The sequence below is a fragment of the Dermacentor variabilis genome, chromosome 5, assembly GCF_050947875.1.
Source record: "Dermacentor variabilis isolate Ectoservices chromosome 5, ASM5094787v1, whole genome shotgun sequence".
In the NCBI taxonomy this organism is placed as follows: domain Eukaryota; kingdom Metazoa; phylum Arthropoda; class Arachnida; order Ixodida; family Ixodidae; genus Dermacentor; species Dermacentor variabilis.
The window spans coordinates 52,200,913-52,221,939 of NC_134572.1; positions in this window are offsets into that span (position 1 = coordinate 52,200,913).

The following is a 21,027-nucleotide window of genomic DNA, read 5'->3' on the forward strand; positions in this document are numbered from 1 at the left end:
TTGCCAACCTTCCACTAATGAGGCACAATGCCGGTCACGAGGGATTGTTGGAAAACGTGTGATAAAAGGGCACCAGAAATGTAATTTGTAATTTTTAAGATCTTTGCATCGATGCAATCGATTCCAGCTGACGAAGTTAGTTTCAGACACTCAGACACTCGATTATTTTATTATGCACTCAGCTTCAAATGTTTGATTTTTGCACTGATGCGATCAATTCTAGCTGACGACGTTAGTTTCAGACACTGGATTATTTTTATTGTGTAGTACGCTTGAAATGTTATACCAGGCATCTCATGGTTATCAGGGAAGGAATAATCTGGGAGATCGGCAACAGGCTCCTGAGTAAACACTGAAGAGAAGATAGAGTTCAGTATTTCAGCGACGTCCTCGTTTCGTATTGGAAACTAGGTCATTTACACTTAATAAGATTTAATTTGATGCAATTTTCCCAAATAGCTCAACACATTTGCCCTATCAGTACCTAAGTGAATTTTCAGAAGGCCACATTTCGCACCTTGGACTAAAGGTAGCGGTTGCTCTCACGTTATTTCTTTGGGCAGAATGCAGTTGTCGGCGTTCTATCGCCATTTCAAAATTGGTATTTTTCCATTGACGTACCTGGCTTTTCTTCTATCTTTTATCCTGAATTATCAGCAATCGTCCTGGGTATGCACAAATTACCTCTATCTTTGTCATCAAGCATAATGTAACAGACCGTCTGTTTGTTTTTCGCTTGCCGCGCCTAACTTATCAAACGTCCCAATTTTCGATTCCAAGACACTTACAACACGCTCTTTCACTGTGGGTGCCAAGCCACAAAGGTTTAGCTCTAAATGAACCTGCCGACGCACTAGTGGTGGCCTCAGAGTCCCGCAACTTTGCTTCTGCCGATTCACATAATAAACACGTTTATTCTTTCCCTTTCTCGCTCTTCCTCTCTGCCGATAACTTTTCTAAATCTTTATTGTCCTCTATTGAATTTCAGTACCTTAATGCTTAATTGCCACAGTATATGGTTGCCCCGCTATAGGCTTCAAGTCTCTCTTACCAGACTGCGACGCCGAGTCCCTCCACTTAACATTTAGTCATATACTAACAAAGGTATGGTTTGTCCCCTTTATGTTACTTCCGTTATGATAGGGATTGTCCTCAACACTTCTTAGCACGTCTCCGTTTTACGCTTTAAAGGATCGACAAATTCATTCAGAAGCTCTGGCTGAACTTAACTTTCGCTGTGGTGCTTTCCTAGTGCAGTCACTGTTGGTTTTATTCACAGAAATGTTTATGATGCCACCTTCAATTTTTCGAGCTAGACAAGACTTTCTTTTTAATTGGGGGTCTTGTCGCTAAACCAAGCCGTAGAGGATGAAGAAAGTAAGCATCTAACAAACGCCCGCAGCCCCGTTTGATGCAGGCGCTGCAGCAATGAACTCGCGTATTTGTTGTTTTTTGTCCAACGGGTGTAGTCCTCTGGAACATTAAGTTTAAGTTTGACCCCTGTCAGAATCTGGTGCCTATAGTATCCTGAATCCCAGCGTTCTCAGAAGAATTCGCATGCTAAATTTTCTGCCTTCTCACATGCTCATTTCATGTTCACTGTAACATTTAATTGTTTATGTGATATATTTACCAGTGAGCTCTTATTTCAAAATTTCCAATTATGAACTCTATTCCGGATTAGTTACACTAAATTTCATTTTTTTTTAATCTCCGCACCTCCTGATTTCTGGCTTATTCTCTAAATTGATTTGCGCCATTGCGCTCGACAACTAACCGACTAACTCCATTATTCAATCATCATGTCTATATGGTATTGCTTACCTCGTATTTGCCAGTGATTTCAACTAGAACATCCCGCAGCCTCAACCTCAATGCGCGCGCTAACAACTTCAAGGACAGGTTTTACCCGACTCGTCCAATGGTAGCGCAGAAAAAAAATATATATAAATACTTAGCGAGTACATTATAGCTCTTGAAACAAGCCATTATCACTTTTCAACAAAAGCTTCCCTAAATTAAACATTGATATCCACAACATCGCAGGTGATCTTTTTTTTAGTATGAAAAACTATCGAGATGGCTTTATTATTTAATTTTGTCCTTTTCTACCGTTCAGAAAGCGGATTCATTGGCGCGCGTTCTGTAACTTTCACGCAAATAATGCCTCAGCAAATGTAGCGCGTGTTCATCAAAAGCGGCGAGGTGCCATGTGCACAAAACCACGTCTCGTTACCAGAGGTGGCGTCGCGCTCACGGCACTGCGAACTATGTGGTTCGATGGTAAAACCATCATGGTCGCCGGCGACACTGTCCTTGTGTGGCGCAGAGTGCGCAGTGACGTAGACCGCCTCACCGGCGGCAGTAGCGGCGAGTACACAGACCGAGACATCGGCAACATGACTTCTGGGGCTGGCGCGTACGCCAGAGTCCCGTGACTACCCTGAAATCCCATGTTCGTGTAAGCCACTGCCGACTCGCAGGAACGGGACCGGTCACATCGGTGACATTCGCGCGAGCCTCTCGTCGTGATTACGGATATCGCCGGAGAAGTGGGCACAGGAGCAGCGACTTGGGACACTACGCCCATAGGCATGGCCATCGGTGGCACTATCGCAGCAGGAGCCGCCAGTGGCGCAGCTACGAGGGATGGAGCCGCCGTTATAGCTGCCGCCGGCTGCGGCTGGGAACAACCTGGTGTCGACAGGATAATGATAGGCTGTTCCTTCCTGCAGTGGTGGTGCGGGCGCCTCCGCGGTACCATCACGGGCACGGGAACGGGCACGTCGACCGCGATGTTCACCTGGCTGAGCTCGAGAGCTGGCGGATCGGCAGGCGGAGGAGGTGGAGGAGTCGGAACAGTCTGAGTGGACTTCTGTTTTCGCGCTTTCTTACGGCGCTTGCGGACTATCTTTTTCTTGGGCTTCTTTTTCTTTTGCCCAATAGCCAAGAAAATTATGGCTATAGCGGCAGCCGCAAGAGCTCCAAGAAGGCCAAACATGGCGGAAAGTACGAGAGCCATCCAGTGACCCAACAGCTCGTCACTAAGAAGAGGACATATTGATGTCATGTCCGTGTCGATAGCCTTGTACGGGTAAAAGCAGTCACCATGGATTTTCTTAGCGGGTGTCTTAACTGCAGGATCCGAGGTCGGCGCGGAGGGTGGCTTCAGTAGTGCCTGCAACAAAGTTTCGACGCTTCCGGACGTCATTGGAGGTTTCGTGGCCTCTGGTGAGCAATTCGGCAGCTGCTCGATACTTGTTGTGTTTTTAGCGATACACTTGGACGCCAAAGCACTAGGCACAAGCCGGCAGAAGGGCTCCGGCCTGTTTGCCATGGGCCACACTCTGGAGACGCCGTCGTCGAGCACCGAAAAGTCGCCGTCGCGGTACGGAGAGCACATGTACGTCTCTCCCAACACGCATACGGGCAGCCAGCGCGCGATCATGGGCAGGGTCACGATCAAGTGCACAGACAGGAGAACGGCGCCAACAAAGACAACAAAACCCACGAACGTAGGGCCGGGCTTGCCTTTCTTGAGTGCCTTCGTGCGCCTATTCCACAAAGCACAGGGGAGTAGAGCTGCAGCGACCCCACTAGCCAGAGCAAGAGCCAGCACACCCATTTGCATGATCGCCAAAGGACCGGTCAGCATGCTGTTCAGGGCCGCGTGTCCACCATGGCTTTTCTCCCAGGCTGACGCATTTCCTTGGATCCACGCGACGCTGCTTAAGGTAGCATTGAGGCTGCTGTCCAGCTTCCTGCTCTGCTCAGGCGTCGCCCTCTTCTTTAGCTGAGATACGGTTACCTGGGTGTAGTTTCGGAGCAGCTCGAAGGTCCACTCATACGCTTCAGGCGTCTTCGTTTTCAAACCGTCCTTCATGGCATGCCAGGTGCGGATCATGGAAAGAAGACAGATGAGTTGGACGACGCAGCTGCCGATGAGAACGGCCTCGAAACAGAGCCACGGAACGAGGCCCACTTTGGCAGAGTAACGCCGGAGCCCGAAAGCGGCCAGCGGAAACGCTAGGAACAGCTGCAACAGAACCCATCCCAGCAGAATATAGCATACGAGCGCCACGCTGCTCACGGATGGCTGCGCTGTGTCCAGGAAGTTGGTCAGAGTCTCCATGCTGCCGTCACGGGCGATCTCCGAGAAGAGTTCGCAGTCTTCCGGCTCTGAAGTCAGGCTGCTCAAAGCAGAGCGGCCCTGGCTATTGAACCAAGGACTGGAGCCCCCTTCTGTGTAGTCGAATTCAAGCACCACCAGGGTCGGTAAAGCCTCCTTTTTAACAGGAGCTGCGGCCATTGCGCCAGCAGCTTTATCCTGGAAGTTCGTGGAGGCGGAAAATGGCTGTTTCGGTTTTCGTTATCCTTCTTCTTCTATATGTTTTATTAGCTGCACGTGCTACCACGCGATGCTTACCTCGAGGATACTTAGAGCCGCATTGAAAAAGACGACGATTACGACCTCAAAACAGAGTCGCTAACTATCAATCATCGACAGCGAAACTCGCGTGGCGTTGGTCAAAAGCAGTTATTGAACAATATATGAAATCGCCAGAGTTCTCAAAATCACTTATATTATTTTATATAAATGCGCAGTCCATCAGAAATTTTTTTAAAAATCTGGGCCCGTATTCACAAAACGTTCTTGCGCTAAAAACTTCGTTCTAGCTATTAGTGACGCAGGACATATTATTAGAGGAGGCGATGACAAACAACACTTACAAACAAAAAAATTTGTGAATTCGGCCCTGATCTTCATCTTTTTTTTCTTTGAGCAAATAGGATGTCCTTATCATATAATAATGTTGATTGAAACTTGGTAAACTGAAGAAGAAAACGTATTCCCCCTTCCCTTTTACGCTATGTTTTATGTCAATTGCCCAATCGGTCGTGCATGGTTGTAAGAGATACTTTGAAATGTGAAATACTGTCAAATTTTTTCATAACAACAAATGGCTACGAACTACTAGCGATCCGATTTCAGAACACTATTTCTGCGGTTTGCTCTCGGTGGCCCGTTGGCAAGATAGCACGTTTTTTGGCTTAACTTGATATGCTGTTATGTTCTGTAAGTGACAACCACTTTCAACTTATTTGAGATGGCGACCTAAACACAATATTTCTTCATTTTGATTCTGCAAAGTTCCATGTAGAAAATTTACTAACAGTGAATGGTTTTAGGAATGCGATTAGTGTCCCAACGGGAGTGACGCCAACTTCATCGTCGTTGATAGGCGTATTTCTGACCAACATTAACACCGGGAAGGTTCAAGCGGGTGTGTTTTCTGCGGACGTCAGTGATTACATGCCTTCCTTTTATGTTTTAAAAAGACTGTGGGATAAACCAGCCCGGGCAGACAGATTTAATGCAGCCAATACCACAACAACATATTTCTCATTTTCATGAAAAACTGCAACCTATATCCTGGGATAGTGCGTACGAGATAGAGAATGCAAGCAACGTGTATAAAAAGCTCCTTCGTACTCTAAAGTCAATTTGCGAGACCAGTTTTCTCTTAGTACGCGGTGAATAGTATAAAAAAGCCCTTAAATCCTGTGAGAGCCCAAACTTCGTAAAAACAATAGAATGTAAGGATGTTTCGCACAAACAGCACATACAAACTGAGCATGACAGATATTTGAAGCTATTTAAAATCTTCCGGGGCCGGCCTAGACAGTGATTTAAAAAAACCTAAGCGTAAATGCTATACAGGCCATTTGGCTCGTCGTATGGGTGCTCAGATATTATATGGAATAAGCTTAACACGTTGTTATGCAGCAACGTTGCAAATAACAAAGTCATTGCATTTGAAGTTGGCGGTGCAGTGCTGTCGGGGAAATTAGTCCCATATGCTTTCAATCTACGCTTTGTAAACATTGCTAACCAAAGGTCATTTGAAATTGAGCTTGGTCCTCTCCCATATTTAAACAGCTCCATAATATTATTGAGACCAATTAGCGAACATGATGCAATAAATACAGACGGAAGCTTAAACAACAGAGCATCCAAAGAGATCGGTAGGATATCAGTAAAGCCAATAAAATATGCTTCTGAGCTTTTAGTACCATGCCTTGTACACATTTTTATCCTTTGTTTAGGTCAAGGTAATGTTCCCAGTAAAATGCAAGTTGTGCGATTCTCTGTACTACACAAAATCAGCAAAGAGTGACATGGCTAACCTCCGGCCAATTTCAGTGCCTCCAGTCTTTTCAAAGGTCCCTGACAAAATAATTCTTAAGCAACTACCGAGTTTGGCAATGAGTACAACATACTGGTTGAGTCTACATACCGTTTCCGCAATGGCCTGAGCATAGAATACGCTTTAGTTGCTCAAAAAGAGTACATTCTGACATAAATGGACAAAATAAAATCGATTCTTCCACTCTTTATCGACTTTACAAAAGCCTCTGGACTGTTGTTTGGAAGACTAAAGTGTTATGGTTACCGCGGAAAAGCTGTAGACTTAACTAGGAGCTACTTAGAGCATCATTATCAAAACGTCTATTCAGATTCATCTATTTCTGAGAGACTGCCAATGCATTTCAGAGTGCCTCATGGTGCTACTCTTGGCCTTTTCTTTTTAAAATATACGTTAATTACATAACTTCAACCAGTTCTACCGCCAAATTTGTAACCTATGGGACGACACTAACTTACATTTATGAGGGACAACTGCAGAAGAATTCACAGACTGCGTTAACTTGTCACTGAAGAAACTACTCGAATGGTCACGAAAAATAACCTAAATATGAACATTACCAAGAGGAAGGTGGTTATTTTTCATATTAGGCATAAAAGACGTTACCAAAAAGACAATAATTTTATCCAATCTAGTTCTAGTTAAATTGTGCGCATAACAAAACATTAAGTATAGCTTTTCAGTCCGCCTATAATGATTTAGCATTAAAACGCGCGATTGAGCAGTATAATGCGGTAGAAATGTTTTGGCTCTCTGAAATAAAAAAATTTAAGAAACAATTAAAATGAGAGAAACAAAGGAATTATCTACTCAACAGGATTTAGAAATGAGGTTATATATGGCTGACTATGTATTCATTTATCTACATGTGCCCGAATGTGGGTCACCCAAAAGATAATAGCACAAGATCATTCTCGCTGTAGGTAAACTTGGCGCAAAGAAAGCTTCAACGCCCTCCCTCTCCAGAAGGAGAAGCGATGACAACTCAGTAAAAGAATGATATAATGATTCAATTTCTGGCAGCAAAGAGCGCGTTAGGCCAGGCTCGGTAATCACATAAAAGTAATTGCACTAAATGTCTTTGTAAGAGCAGCTGCCAGGCAATTGTGATGTCGGACATATCATTAGCTAAGATGGCTGGCAAATGTCGCACTGCTCTTACAAACATCAAAATTCATGTACTTAATAAAGCAGGTTTCTACTACGAGTTTCACATTATTTTGCCGCTATATTACGCCTACGTTCATAGTCATCTTTCTTACGGCGTGTCATCCTGGGGCAACACATATAACATACACGTCAAACCCCTTCAACACTTACAAGATCACGCTGCAAGACTTATGACATTTAGGCTTTTTTACGACATTTTCCTCCTATATATAAAAATTTAAATACCTTTCCTCTCTATGAGTTGTCTTGCCATAAGTTAAGAATCTTCATTTTCGGTCTTCTACACTAAGAGATAACTGTTGAAGTATCGCTGTTGAACATATTATCAATACTAGCAAAACCAAACATTTCAGAGCGACAAAACCTACTACACCCAAAAGCTAGAATTAACTATGGGAAACAAACCGCTTTCTTTTTTGCCAGGATTTCAACCGAGAATAACATTTCATGTGAAATCAAATCGCGTTGCTCATTGCATTCGTTCTCGTTTTTACTACGAAAATTCCTGTTAAAAGATATACCTGGTTAACTGTTACCGCGAGCATCTTGCTCTTCAAGTCTTATTGGTTTCTTTTCTCTCTCTCGTTCCTGTCCTTTCTTTATTTGCTGTCCTTATTTTGTTAATGTTGTTTCTGTATAGTCCGACGCTTCGTTGTATAAAATGTTCTGTTTAAATCGTGTATATTATCGGTAAGCAAATGACTACTGCCTGTAAAAATTTAACATTCTTTATATATATTATTATCCTGCCCCCCTGATAGTTATTAACTTTGGGACGCCCTATCGTGCTACTTATTCTCTACATGTTGAAATTTACCACCTTACTGTAACAAATCTAAAATCTGAAATTTCAAAAATCTAACGCAATAAAGAAAGACACTGCCATTCCTTCTAGACAATACCGCTCGAGAATGCAATAATGTGAAGTGGTATAGGCGTGGTCCACTGTGATCAATATTGCTGCGAGGCGCTGCACTAGCAAACAATGCTGAGAGCGCTCACGTAGACGACGATCGCCGATATTCGTGCGCTGCACTGCCATATACCTGCGTTGAACTTCTATCTCCACAGGTCTGGTCTGGCCCCCTCACCCTTACGCTTATTCTGTGGCGAAGCCGAGAAAATACACCATTTCTTGTTGTCTTGAAGGCGTTTTTCTATTGTAAGAAAACGACCGCTTGTAATCCCGCTTCGCACTATTGGTCTAAATTTATCAGTGCCTGTGATCCTACCTTACGGAGCCTCCATTTTTGGCTTTAGTCACATAAATGTTTGCTTGGCAATCCGAAATTACCTCATTGAAACCAATTGATTTACATGTTAGACTGATCGTTCTCCCTCCCCACCATAGCTTTCTTTTACTTCTTATCCATTATTAATTTTTTTCTCTTTTTATACCCGGTTTTCTTCTGATTATTTTTTCTCTCCAAACACAAAACGTTTACTTTTAAAATTCAATGCTCAAATTGTTAACTCCCTTGTTGTTATTATTATTTTTATGCACCTAATTTAACCACCCGATTCATGGCCAATCCCCCACTGTGGGTATGTGCCACGGCCACTCAGAACAACAACAACAACAACAACGTGCGCACGGGCTCCATATTGTATGCCTGTCTTCTGCCCGTTGTATATATCATATAAAAATATTGTTAAGCGTCTTTTCTCCTCGTAACATTTTCGTGGATGTTGCGGGATTTTCAAGTTTCAAGACGGATCTACGCAGCGGACGCTCCTTGGCGGCATCTAGAATGCCCGTGCACGGCGGCGACGAGAATGCTTCGAGCAGGTCATCAACCATGCCTCAACCATCCGTCGCCAACCGCCCCCTCATCTTCACACAACCGCGTGACCCAGGTATCTTTTCCCAGCTCTGACGACACTGACGTCGAAGATTGGCTTAAACTGTATGAACGGGTGAGCACTAGCAACAACTAGGATCCGACTTTGACGCTAGCGAACATGATATTTTACCTGGCGGGCACGGCACAAGTGTGGTTTCTGAACCACGAACAGGAACTTACGAGCTGGGAAGTGTGTAAGCAAAAGCTCATCGATCTGTTCGGCAAGCCCATCGGACGCCGTCGTGCTACGCAGAAAAAACTTGCGTGCCGAGCTCAGACTTGCACCTAGTCCTATGTGACGTACGTCCAGCACGGGCTCCCGGTTTGTCACAAAATCGATGACACGATGCAGGAAACGGAAAAGGTTGCGCAAATCCTCAAAGGTATCGCGTATGATGCGTTTAGACTTCTGGTTTTTTTAAGAACTAATCCACAGTGCCAGACCTCATCAATGAATGCCGACGCTATGAAGAAGCAAAAAGTCGCCGCATTGCTTCGAACTTGACACGTCTTCCGAACACGGCTGCGACGTGTACGTGCGACGACCTCCATCTACCACCCATTCTACCCGTTCCTGCTGCATCCGACAATATCATCCGCCCCGAGGTTGAAGCTGCCTCCCCAGTTCCACTTCAGGTGTGTAACCGTGACGAGTCCCATGCAACCATTTCCCTTATCCAAACCGTTGTGCGTCAAGAACTAGAAAACGCAATATTACGGACGCTTTGCCCAGTCAATGGACCTGAGTACCGCCCGGCCACCGCCCCTGAGTTATACAGACGCCCAACCGTTCGTCCTCGTTATCAGAATTCCGCAGAATGGCGCACTTCCGATGACAGGCCCATCTACTTATGTTGTGAACGCGGTGGACACATTTCCTGCCATTGTTTCAATGGTTGGAACTCGCAGCCTTCGCCCAGCTATCGAAACATCCGACCTCCAGGGGCGCGATCGGAGATCTTTGTTCGATACGCGTTCTGTTCGGTTGCTGCAACGTCACAAAGTGGCAGTGTGCAAAATTTCTGAGAACGGGGCGGAGAGAGCAGCCAATCGGCAAGCGCTGAACTCGCCGGAAGTTTACTTCCCTCGTTAGTCGTCTGCTTGCAGACAGTATACTACAAATCGAAATGTTTCTCGTCTTCCAATGAATGAAATCCTTATCTAAAAAATGTATTTTTATCTTCTCAAGCTCAAACACATTTTGAAATAGCAGTACGTGTGACTACTGCAATTTATAACTATTAGTTTCTCTGCGTCATTCCTAGGTGGTCTCGCGCACAACGAGAAGAAAAAAGAAAAAAAAAGAAACGACAGCGACAGCGGCGAACTGGGCTGATTGTTATTCATTTGTTCTAGATAAGGCGTGTAATACTAAAGATAACATAAACAAGGCAGAGAAAGGACACGTGCAGCCTGGTTAATGCTTCGATCGGTAATGTCGAGCCTGGTAATGGCTTCCATAGGGTCTTGTTCTAAGTCGGGACGATATCTGAGTCGCGCATTTTATAATGAAAGTTGCAGTGTTTGCATTTTGCTCTTTAACAGATGCAAGAATCTATAGAATTCGTACTCCCTTAATTTCTTGCAACTTTCTTGTATGCTAGGAAGCATGTGAGAAAGTTTCATAAGGCAGTTCTGCTTAATTAGTATAGAAAACGTGCTCACAGCGCCAAAATAATTAGTAGTGATAAAAAAAAACACTAAAGCCTTGAAGCTCACATATTTTTTTTTACTTTGTGGCGTTTTTGTCTAAGTTGAGCTCGTTGATATAGATTGTACTGTAATTCTGCAGTGCGATTCCATGCCCAGAGGAGGATAGCCATTAGTTTCGATTACAACAGCGGCGCGTTTTCTCATCGAACAGCGCTGTTTAATGGCGCACAGAATGTTTGCACTGCTAATGGATGCATACAACGCTGGTCAATGACCCCATCGGTTGGTAAAGTAACGGTCCTATGGCCGAATGCACGGTGCAAACGAACTCTCCTTGAGCGAAGGTAGGGGGCAGCCCTCAACGGGGTGGTCTTCAGTATTATAGTGCACATCAGCTTATAAAATTATAACGTATAAACAGGGCATAAGCGCCGTCAAGTGCCCGCGATGCAGTTGAACGGCACCTGAAGTATTTTCTTATAAAGCGTTTATCCAATGAAGTAACAGATCACCACAAGAAATTCAGGACTTTAACACTATAGGACTTTTTTCAAATGTGTACGTTATAAATACGCGTCTGGCACACAAGGCACCAACACGCTTCACGTTTGCTCTATGCGATTTCGTTAACACACTTATGTTCCTAATAAAGTGCATGTGTTATCATGCAGTTGTTTTTCTGAACGATACACTTCTTTAAGTTCGTGCTCATGAAAGTTACGTATATCATTCCCTGTAATATCGTGAAAGCTACTGCAGGCCTGCTAGAACCTTACGCGTTTCAGGGTCGCATATTTATATGCGTTGTTTCTACTCTATTTCACATGACTAAATTGATTGATTGATTGATTGATTGATTGATTGATTGATTGATTGATTGATTGATTGATTGATTGATTGATTGATTGATTGATTGATTGATTGATTGATTGATTGATTCCGTATCGAGCTGCAGACAATTCTAGAAGCACAAGGAGGCTCCCATTCAGCGCGGCATACAATGAAAGTGATATTCACTTCCCTTTAATACATGTGCTATTAACTGGTTTTCACCAAGGAGTCTAGCCAAGTTTCAGGGTATATATAGCATCAGCATATTCATTCTTGCAATTACATGTGAAGTCTGATCTGAGGAAACGCACAAAGCAATCGACTGAAGTCGTTTTGCGCCAAGGGTGTGTTGACCCACTGAGAAGTCGACAAGACTAAACTATCAGAAACTGTGCAGTGACTTGCGAAGGGGAAAAACATGTTTATCATACTTAGCTGGGTGTCACAGCTTTGTACTGGCGCATGCGATAAGGAGATCTCCCAGCATTTTTCAAACCGTGATGAGAACAGTCAGTGATTCTTGCTTAAGGCGTAGTCACATAACCAAGCCTATAACTTATAAAATGCTCTTAATACCTATTACTGAATAAGTTTAAAATATCTAGAACCCCTATACAGTTGCGAATACAAACAAGATATAATCCCTTCAGAAAAAGACTATTCGTTTAGTATAACGCCGTTATGACAGGAACTTTTCACTGTTATCCCCTCTGGGCGTCCTTAGAATTCGGTGTACCGGCGGCGCCACGCTGGGTCCCTCCAGATCCTACGGTGCCTACCTTAGACGCCCCCATTACGATAAGAAATGCACAACAAAAATTTTCGACGACACCCGATGAAGGGCCGCTTATGTACCACTGAGTCAACCACAAGGCAAGCCGTCCGTTACGTACTGCGGGAGCCATAACACTCGTCTAGAACTATGCATAAGCATCTTGCTAGATGCCTAAGGGCGTGAGCGCCCCAAACATTAATGTGAAGCATTATTTGGCTCGCTCCCTTGGTTTTCATCATGCGGTGTCCGCGTAGCCTCCATCACAACTTCAAAAATAATTACTAATATCGCATGTGGAAGGACGGCTTTAGGACACCAGCGCATCATGAATCACGATGCTCTACCCGTTAGGCACACAAGTGCATGCATATATCTCGACAGAATAGCAACCCCACCAGTTCTCTCGTTCAACTACCGAACTGAGACTCTTGGCGCACGCGTCTCGTCACGCCTCGTCGCAGCGCTAAAAATGAGAGCGTGCCAGCTTCGTCCCTCCTTCTCTGTTGGTAGCAAACGCCTGTACCTCCTGAGGGATCAGCCAGGCACACAACCAGCAGGAGTTGCGCCTTCTGCAATGTCACGTTGAGCGCGCGATTAGCCTTTTTAATGCTTAATCAGGTGAAAAAAACCACGATTTTCTTGCGAGGCACGCCTTAGTGGGGGACTTCGGAAATTTGGACCACCTGGGGTTCTTTAACGTACACCTAAATCTAAGTACAGGGCTGTTTTCGCATTTCGCCCCCATGGAAATGCGGCAGCCATGGCTGGGATTCGACCCAGCGAACTCGTGCTTAGCAGCCCAACACCTTAGACACTAGGCAAACACAACGGGCAAAATAAATAAAACGCTTTCGAAAATATATCCTTGAACACTGAAGGGCATAGGGAAAAAGTTATCGATTCGCCAGACTCATCAATAAGAGACATGGCAGATGTTTCTTCGTCGTTTACAATACTTCAGAATTGTTAAAATTATTATTATGGTGTAGAATCGTGACTAAAGTGTGGTTAGAAACCATATTTATTGTGTCTTTATTTATTGTTCGGTATTGGTTTTTCAGCCATGGAATAAGTATTCCAATGATTTTTCTTATTTAGTTGCTTAGCCAGGCAAAACAAACGCCCTCCCCCCTCCCCCATTTCTTTAGGGCGCTTTAAATTTCTGTCATTCCAAAGTGATGTGAGATTAATCCAAATATGTGTTAGGGAGACAGCATTAAATATTTCATTTACATTAGTACAGAATAATCCCCAGTTTTCCTGGACGCTCCGGTTGTCGTACCCAACCGAGACTATGTCGAGGTATGTGCCGAGTTCTCGATTTATACATTTAATGTACTTTTCGCAAGAAGTGCGTCTGGCTTCATTAATGATCGATTGTTCAGCCGCGAATAAATGGAATAATACTGGAATCACATATCACGGCCAAAGTACGCAACATGCGTGTTTTGCTTCCGCCCGTCCCGGCAGCTTAGTGGCTGTGACGTTGCGCTGCTCAGCTCGAGGTCGCAGGTTCGATCCCACCCGCGGCCGCCTCATTTCGATGGTGCGAACTGCAAGAATGCCTGTGTATTTATTTATTTACTTATTTATTTATTTATTTATTTATTTATTTAATACATACTGCGAACCGAAATGTGGTCCAAGGAGGACTGGCACGCCTAACAAAATGTAAAAAATGCAGGTACAAAAGACATTTGAAAAGATGACACTAACACATTGTGCCTGGCATAATAAACAAGGTTCTAATCTACACGTAATTGGTAAGGGTCAGTTAGACGGATACACTGAGATATTGTACGTGGATAAATGAAAACTGAGAGGCGTTAGTTTTAGCGAAATGCGGAGTTCAAGAATGGGCTTGATGATGTCATGTATACCTCTTGATCAGGGGTGCTAAATGCATTCCGGGGTCAATGGCTAACTTATGGCTCATATGCAAACAAAGAAGGTTGATACAGCTCCATTCTTCGTAGTTCGATTTTCAATATTGTTAGCAGTCATGAGCTCAGTCGGTGAGTAAGCAAGATTAGATGCTTCAAGCTTCTTGATGTTAACTTTATTAAAAGAGATTCCATACATGCATAGAATCAGGTGCACGTTAAAGAACCCCAGGTGGTAAACTGAATCCGGAGCCACTATGCCGTGCATAAACCACTATGCTGTGCCTCCTAATTGTATCCTAATTGAATCCTAATCATATGATTTTGGTGCGTAAAACCCTAGATTTCTTTAAAGCATGCCACATTGTAAAACAAAACTACTATTACAAAATTGTAGTCTTGAGTCTTTGCTTCTACATATATCCACAATAAACGCTCTTCTCGAAAGGAACCACTCAAGGTAGTGCTTGTTTTGTTTTCTGGCATCAGTGCTTTCCAGAAGGAAAATAAACGTTGATCCGTAGAGCATCTCAAATTTAGCTTGATTCTCGATGTTCACTTTAGTAAAATGATTCCACACATGAATATATTTATGTGCATGTTAAAGAAACCCAGGTGGTCAAAATTATTCTGGAGCCTCTATTACGGCGTCCCTCACAATCATATCGCGATTTTGGCATGTAAAACCCCAGAATGTTTTAAAGCATGCTGCTCTGGAACAATTAAAAAAATATCGCGCAGAAACTCCTCTGGGAATTGTCTAAGTACGCGTAAGCACTGTGCCACTTGCTCATTTCCACGCGGCCTGATGTCATTATCGTTTTTTTGAAACTTGATCCGACCAGCATAAACCCTTATCAACCCTCACCGGTCATTATCAACCTTGTTGAACATGATCCGACCCTTACGAGCTCTTATTGGCCCTTATAAACATGGAGGTCCAGAGAAACCACTACTACCACCACTACAATTGCTGAGTGGGGTATGCAATGATTTATTGAGGGTTCGGATGCTTGTTTTGAGCTTGTTCTTTATCGAAACGTATGCTTTTCTGTGTGTTGTATTGGTGACTTCAATGAATGCATGCACTGGTCGCTTAACTTTGCTTAGCGCTTGAATGAATGAATGAAACCACGTTTATTCCACATTAGAATGCGCCGAGGGCGCAACGGTAAGGCTCCAGTTAGACTCAGTTAGAAATTGCAAAAGGGGAAGACTGCCTCCGTTTTATTAACGAACGTCCTGGAGGCATATCTACGTAAGGCAGAGGCTACAAGCGCTAAGCGAGAGTCATTCGGCCCCCGCTTAGCGCTTGTAGCCTCTGCCTTATGTAGATATGAGCCATTGCATTTTTTTTTTAATTTTTTAGGAGAGTATGAGCGATTGTACTCGTCTTACGTGACGGACGGACAAATTTCTCGTTGGACAGGCATAGAAATGCTTACGCATTTAAAAAAGGCTACTGTAACAAACGGTCTTTCTGAGTCTTTGCTCCGACATGTATCCACAATAAACGCTCTAGTTGAAGGAAACCACTCAAGGTAATAATGCTTGTGCGCTGGCATCACCGCTTTCCAGAACGAAAAGAAACGTTGCTCCGTGGAGCATCTCACGCTTAGTGCATGTTGACGAGTGCTGCTGTCAAGCATATGTACTACGTATTGACACGTGTGTTTATCTTTTTCGGGTGACCGCTTTCCACCATCTAACAAATGTTATCGCTCAGCGCGGGACGCACCCGCATGTATCGGAAGTTTCTCGAACGTTATCGATGTTTCTGCCCGTTGTCTGTTGTCCCCCAAGCCTGTGTAATGTGATTGCATGTGCAACGTGAATTGTGTAGAATTTTCTGGAAGACACGTGGGCACGAGCGATTTACTCTAGAAACTTCGATGACCCATGTATAAAAGCTGACGCGCTTGACCGGCAGATGCGATTTTCTACGATCGCCGACTGTGCTCGCCACTGTCGTTGTTCTTTGAGTGCAGCCTGCTTTTCAGGGCTCAGGTACGCACAATAAAACGCTAGTACCGTCAATCGCAGTTTTGATACCTTCTTCACCGTCACTACTACGTGACAGTATAGCCAAGTGTTCTCACCAAAAGTGACGCAAGGCATTGCAAAATAAACATTGCACAGAACAACAAAAGAAAAAAGAACTTAACACTGAATAAATGGCCTCATCATACCTTATAATTTTAAAACCTGAAAGACCCCGTTTAATCATATTCTATATGGGGCGTGTTGCGTGAAAAATTGCTATTCAAGTTTGCACACATGTGTTCATGGCGACTTGTGGCCAGCAGCTGCTTCTTGAAATTCAGAAGAAAATTTGATAGCCCTGACGTTGTGAGGAATGCCGTTCGAGTTTGTTCGCGAAAAGAAGGAACGCAGCACAACAAAGTAGAAATGCGGGCACATTAGCGACTAGCCTGAATGGTATGACCAGTGCGCCGGGATATGCGTGATGCATGGAGGGACAATGCCAGGAGTTTGCTGAAGCTGGCTAAAGAAAAGCTTGTGAAACAACAGGAGACTGGGTGTGCGGCGGCGAAAAGAAAACGTGACGAGCCGCGGACTGCGCTTTTAAGGATGAAATACTGATGTCATATGAGTATCAGGAATGAATGAACTTTGTAGCACGATACCGAATATATGTAAGTTAGTTGATCAGATATGTTAGCTGAAGGTCCCAGAAAGCAGAAGCGTATTCAAGTTTTGATCTCATGAGGCATTTGTAGTTTCGTCAGTAGGTTAGGGTTGCACCGACGCAGGATCACCTTGACCTCGTTCCTCCTTCCTTTCGCTCCATCTGCATGTAACTGCTTTCCCCGCAGTGTGGTCAAACGCGCTTACGCGTTTACTTAGTGCTTACGGTAAGAATGCGCAGTGGCCGTTCCTTTCTTCACACCGTGGGGCCACCCGCTTCCGTCGCTTCTCACCTCGATCAATCGTCCCATCGCCACGGAAAGGTCCACACTGAAATTTGTCCTTTCGGTAGCACGCGCGGCACGCCGTCCACCCGGAAGCTGGAAGCAAGCACTGCCTTTCCATCCTATGATCAGCAGCACGAAGGTGTTCTCCTATGGTGTTATGCTGCATACTTGTCGCCCTCGCTGTCTGCGCGCATCTATTTGTGGCGATAAGCCCTCCAACTTGGCCCTTCGTGCAGCAACAAAGATGCCACCTTCCCTCGTTTTGCGGATCGCTGTTTCGTCTCTTCTGGTCAGCCGACGCGCAAAGACCCGTTCCTTTGTCCACAAGTAGTATAGAGCTGCGTTTTTCAAGAGGCAAACGCGGAAACAAACGTGCAGCAGTAATTAAAGACAAGCGTAGACTTTCCAAAACGGGTATCTGATTGTTTCGACTTGTCTTTTTCTTAATGTGTAAGCTCACCTTTACTCGCTTCAAATATGTACCGACTTCAACAAAACGTGCGCTGCTATGGAAACAAACGCAACGGTGTTCACATCCGTAGAAGTCACTTTTGTTTCTCGACTAGGCTTCCTTTCTCTCGATTGCCACTACTCTTGGCCTTCGAATTGCAGCGTCGCCATCCGATAATCATGATTATTGTAATCCACTGCAAATAGTAATTGTTTTTTGCCCACGTCCGCTTCACGAACAGTATTTTGCACCAACAAGTTGCTCGTTTTGGAGTAAAGTGAAGTTGTTGAATATGCCGGTTGCTTCCATGTGCTTTTAGTTTCTCTTCATATAATTATTGACATCCATACATGCAAACGTACCTAGGGAAGTTTCGAAGCTATACATGAACTATACGCTAGGCATTGCAGTGGCTGAATCACAGTGAAAGGGCCTCCAAGTGCAGACAAAGGTGATAGAGAACCCAGACGGAAGTACTTACACAGAGAGGTGCTTTCTCGCCGAAAGTCGCTCCTAACGATGCTCCTAGATAATCCTTTTCCTAAGCATCCCCAGACGCAGAGGAGCGCAATTAGCGCCGTTCTCAGAAAATCTCGCTTCTTGCCCTGGGAAAACACAGAAGGCACAAACAATGATTGCTTTTGGGGCTTCGCTATATAAGACGCGATATCATGCGGCTCGGTGTTCGGCGCGCAGTTGCAAGCACCGGTTGTCGCTAACAATCAGCCCAATCAGGCCTGCCTAACAAGCGGTGAGCGGTTGCTTGTAAGCGATGAGAACGCATTGGCCTAGTGGATGCACATTGCCTCCCTCGTTACCACAGCGCTTGTACCTCGGGGTGCGTTGGAAGCGGGGACGGTGTGACCAGTTATAAATAACGATCGAGGATTGAAACAACGCCCTCTTCACGTTCCGCGTTTCGATTAATGAAGCATTTATGTCCTCGCGTGGCACAGCAATGATTGCGCTTAGCGTCGTCACAAGGCGCGTTTACGCCGACGCGGAAGTGTAACGCTCCGAATTTGAGAACACACCCCCATACGATTCCCAGAAACCATTAATCCTCGCACATCTGTGGCGACGCTTCATGGCCCACGCCTACGCACTAATGCTGGTGTGCCCTTTCCTATTAAAAAAGGTCAGACACACAAACACAAGAAAAAAATATGCATCGCGGGTAAGCGGTGAACAGCACTTACAAGCGTGTGATTTACCGAAGGCGATTGCTTCTTGGGTCTGACCTTGTTCAGCTGGCACGTCGTGGATTGCTGGAAACCGGCGAACTTCCCCGTGTTCAGTGATTTCACGTGGGAAATTTTGATCATCGACTTCATTTTACGCAATCTGATAATAAACTTGTTGAAAGAATCGCATAACACAAAGTGATTTTCTTTCCCATCTGGTTCGAAGAAAGTTCAGCGGTCATTCTGACTTGAAACGTAATGCATTAATATAATGTCTAGAACGCGTTCTCTTTGCCGACAAGCGACATTCGACGTGTCCTTTGCTTCTATGTCAGGTTACATTTATTACTTTCACTGATTACCCCCCCCCCCCCCTTGCTTTTCATAAGATAACTTTCTCATATATCTTGAAATAGCGAGCTGCCTACGACAACTCAAAAGTTGACTCGTACAGATGGCGTATAATTTTACAAACATATATATGGAGCTTTAACCCTTAGAGACTTTCTCAGTCGTATTATCTTCTTTCTTTATGTGCTTGTCCTTTGGTTTCGTCAGGTGCAATGGTGTAATGTGTCGCGAGAACAGAATAAAGCGAACTCTATGAGTAGAATACCTACCGTTGAAACTCGAAAAAACTCGAGGCATTATTTTCCTAATTTCTTGCTTTACATCATCGACATCGTGTTCACTCACTCATCCTTGTGCAAAGCAAGGTTGATAATTGGAAGACTAAATAGTAACCTCGATCAGACCGAGCAAACGACTAAAAAGTCGGTTAGACAAAGACAATGCCAGGTTAATTTCGTAAAACAATAATTTTATATTTCACAGTGTTGCCGATCGTCTTCGAAATCATAATAAATCCTCCAAATTTGCAGCCTTCTTGTAAATCCCACGTTCACCTAATATCAGTTCCTTTAATATAGATCCGTTTCTAGTATGTATACAATTTCCACCACCTCTGAAGTCTTCCTTTCGCTTTTGTACCGTGACCACTTGACGTTGTGCTGGAAATACACGCGACGGTGCTTCACCAAATTAATACACTCGGAAAATACTTTCTGTATATGTATGTCCTTTCTCTAGCCACAAGCACCACTTGAAACTTACTTGGACTTACTTGAATATTTTGAATTGTAATAAGACGTAGCAGTAAAATGTCAAGTCAACTTATTCTATCCAAGAACAATGACAGTGGCTATAACGTCACACACTTAGCAAAAGCAACAACAGCAGCAGTAACGAAAAATAATGGAGAACTTCAGAATGTTTCTCCATTCAACCGGCAAACATCAGTAAGCATTATTGGGCAGCGCATATGCAAACGAAAGACGAGAAAAGATACTGGACTAGCGCTGGTCTAACTACTGAAAGTTTTTATTGTTAGACCAGCGCTTGTCCTCAATACTTTCTCCTGATTCGTTAGAATGTGCGCTACACGAGAACGGATAGTTTCCAACTCGCCCGCTTTTCAATCCTTCTCGAATATCCGTAAGGACTGGCACTCATATGAACATCCAGATCGTCGTACAAGTTGCGGCCCTCTACGATCTGCATTGCTCTGGGTAGCCTATGGCGAGCTAACCTCGATGACTGTGGCTGCGATCACGGTCTCACTTCCTCTAGAAAGATGTTCTCGTCCTAAAGTACGACACGAATGATCTGTGGCTGATCGGCGGATGTCGCGCCATACGTGGTGTCTTCCGAGGAAACCTTCTGCAGGCAGCATACAGGCGGGAAACGGTTGCACTACAAGCCACCGGTAATGATCGTCCCCATGACCGTTAGCACTAAACGGCCACTCTAGAGCAGCGATGGTGCCGCGCATAGTGTACCGATGTAAGACATGCGCAGTGTACCGATGCCACCTAACGGACGTGCAGGATTTCTATTTGCGCCGGATCCGAGTAGTAAACGGTCTTCGATCCTTGCCTCGCTGGGGTATCCACGAGGAACGTCCTTTTGTTAGGTCTTGCTGCCGACGCATCACGTGGTCTTCGACTCAGGAACGGGGCACCGGGTGGCGGAACATTTAGGCTAGTAAGCCGTCGTTTGTGGTGAAATATTGCTGCGAGCTTTGTAGCCTTG